Here is a 3472-nt window from a genome sequence, read left to right as displayed (position 1 = left end):
CCTCCCGGGCCCCACCTCATGTAGTTCCCCCCATGGCACCCGCTACTGGTCGCATGTCGGAGGTTGCTATGTCCCCCTCAGCAGGGTGGCCGCGGGGCTGGCGATAAGAACGTGTCGTGGGGCGGGGGAGCGGAGTGTTTTAAGAGATATCTGCCCCACCGGGGGTGTCGTGCTGTGGCGGCAGGTTCGCGGGGGCACCCGCTCGTGAGGGCAGTATCGGGATATGCAGGGCGGTGTCTGAGGGTGCACCAGGCTGCTCCCTGGGGCCCAGTAATGGGACAGGAGGCATCGGGCAGGAACTGATGCCCAGGAAGTTCCGCCTGAGCACGAGGAAGACCTTCTTCACTGTGACTGACCGAGCACTGGGATAGATTGTCCAGGGAGGCTGTGGAGTCTCCCTCACTGGAAATATTGCAGAACCATCTGGACACAGTCCTGTGACATGTGCTCTGGGATGGCCCTGCTTGAGCAGGGAGGTGGGACCAAAGGACCTACTGTGATCCCTTCCAACCTGACCCGTTCTGTGGTCTTGTGACAGGCACGTTGTTGAGATGGAGCTGCTTTTGCTCATCTCCAGAGGTAACTGGGACCTCGCACTGCCGCAGAAGGGCCGAGGGGGATCTAGGCTGCAGCCCCTGCCCTCAGCGCTCTCAGCGTCGGTGGGGGCCAAACGAGTCTCTTCTGGCTCATGGGTAGATGTCGTCAGCCCCCTTTGCCTGCACCTGCTTCGGATAGAAAGATGTTTCGTGGTTTCCGTGCCAATCTCTGGTGGTGCTCCTCTTGGGAGCTGGAACTTCCTTCTTTGCAAAGGGCTCTCCAGTTCCTGTTTGCCGAGAGCTGGTGTACGTGGAAGCAGGAGATGTTTGTACTGGAGGGGCGGGAAGCGGCGGCAGTGAACGATGGGCACAGGCTGCTCGGTTCTGGAGCCTAAACCAGGGTCTAAATCTTCTGGGTGGGTTTTAGGTCAAGGTGACTGTTACATGCTCCGGGTCATACTATATTAAGAATATCTACTGCACGTGGGGTTTAATTTTGATTTAATTTTAATTTTTAATGCAATGATGCTTCCTGCTCTCCTCTATTTAAAACCTGCTTATTCCTCTCAATTTTCTGCTAGCTGTGTTTGAAAGCTCACGGATGGAATGTGATTGGAATGTGGTTCTCACCACCGTGTACTCTGGAAGTTTGATTAAAGGGGTTCAGCTTTTCAGATCGTCGTTAAATAGACAAACTAATATCAGATAGGTATTCCCTGTTTGGTTGCTGTCAGAAATATAGAAGATTCAGGTGTAAAAATTCCTTATGCAATTTGGAGGATAGTTAATTGCACATGTTAACTATAAATACAGGACATAGTTTCTCACCACGTCAGTATGATTTACTAGCAAGACATAGGACCAGGGCATAGGTAGTACCACTGCTCTTACAATATATAACCTTCAAGATCAATGGATAAAAAGTATGGAAAGGAAAAATTCCTTTACTACAAGGCAGCCCATTAGTGGGATTTGAAATGTTGCGGGTTTATAGTGACTCAAGGAATAGCCAAGTGAGACCATGGGTTGTTATGGAAAGCCTGTCGTCTAGAACCTGAATTATTTCTGGCACTATGCAAATGTCTTTGAGATGATCCCACTCTCAGGACCGTGCAGTCAAAGGGGCTGGTCCTGTAGGCATTTGCATGTACTTCTTCCCTTTATTACCAGGGTGTTCTCATGGAAAATTTAAGTTTTTATAAGCTCTGGCAGCAGGTAAATAATGCAATCAGTGTTTTAATAAACAGTTTGTGATTATTATGTTTGTGTAATAGTTTCTTATGTAATCCTCAGTTGATACGTGCATAAATTTTAGGGGTTTTCTTAGGAAACCTGGGAATTAGTCAAGGTATTCTGTTATATGTTTGGTATTGTAGAGGAAGGCACTGCTTAGCAAATCTCCTGAAGCAGCTGTTAGCTATTGATTTATTATGTTTTGGTTTTTAATAATTACTGGAGTTCTTTTCATATTTGAAGGTAGTCGTGTAGTTTCTGACTCACTCAGGTCACGGGACTTCTGCTGATACGTTCTACTCATTCTTGGAATTTGGAGCCAATTCATTATCTAATTTTTAAGTCTTACGCTGTAATTCTTGAACCAGTCACCCTCTTTTGGTTTAATCAGTAGAGGAAGCAGAGGTTTTAAACATATTGAGATTGTCTGTTTTCATTAAACTAGGTAAAGAGAAGATATTCTAGCTGATGTCTCTGAAGAAGTGCTGTGCTTTTAGCAGCTGATCAGCCTGTGTGTGCCAGAGCTGACACTGGATCTGTGTCCTGTCCAGCTGGCAGGCAGAAATCATGGGAAGAAGCTGGCAGTTTGGATAATCATGGGGTGCAGGAATGGCAGAGAACCAGAGGTGTTGTTTGTGAGGTGACTGAAGAACTTAAGGGTTGGGAAGAAGGTGCTGAGTTGGTGACTGGGGGAGAAGGGAAGGAACACAGGTAGAAGTCCACAGAAGAAAGATTTTTGATCCTCTGTGTCAAACCATAATGTTGTGAGTAAAGGAATTAATGAATTATAAACATGAGGAACTCTCTAATATTTTCAAAAGTCTGGATTTAGAAGCAATTTTCTCTTATATGTGAATTAAGAATTTCCATTACTTACAGAAAATATACTGGGGGCAATTCTAAAATGTTAAGCTTTAAGTGAGTAGCCTGGAAATGAGAGAAGAGCTCCAATACAGTTTTTTGCTGTGTTGTAAAGACAAAGGTACTTCTTAAAAACTAGGAAGACTGTAAAGTTTGAAAGTGTGGCAGAGTTGTTAGGAGGTTGCTTAATATGAGTTTGACAGTGTTCAGGGCTCAATAATTCTATCACAATTACTAAAATTTTAACCTGAGAAGGATCAAATATCCATAATAAGATTTTTGTATTAGCTTTCTATTGCAACACAAAATAAAGAAATGCATGATCTTTCCTAAAACTTCCAGTCCCATTATGAACCATGGCAAAATTGAGCATGACAGTATTGTCCAGTTTTCAGTCTGACTTACTCTAGTGTAAATATAGCTAGTGGAAAATTTTAAAATGAAGAGAATATAAAAAGATAATAGGATCATTCACTTGCATTTAAGGCAGTTTATACCATAGCAACTTCTGAACACCTTGGAAGTGCCAAATTCTGGATTGTTTGATTGCTGATTGGATAGAAAGGGTTTCTTGAGTACTTGGTTTATGTTCTCCGTATTACTTACTGGCCAATCTAATTTCTCTTAAAAAACTTAATCTGTCATAATCTCTTTGAATTTAGACTGTTTGTTGATACTGTCCTTAGAGCGCCCTGAACAGTTTGCAGTCCCTGCTCTGATCAGTAAAATAAACTAGCACACATTTCCGTATCATTTCCTAATACGATATAAAATAACAGAAGTATAGAATACTGTAAAACAAAGCATAAAGCAGGGTAATAGGCTCTGTTTATGTAGACATC

Source organism: Corvus brachyrhynchos, unplaced genomic scaffold, assembly GCF_000691975.1.
Source record: "Corvus brachyrhynchos isolate BGI_N302 unplaced genomic scaffold, ASM69197v1 scaffold5, whole genome shotgun sequence".
Lineage (NCBI taxonomy): Eukaryota > Metazoa > Chordata > Aves > Passeriformes > Corvidae > Corvus > Corvus brachyrhynchos.
Note: the sequence above shows the minus strand (reverse complement) of the source record.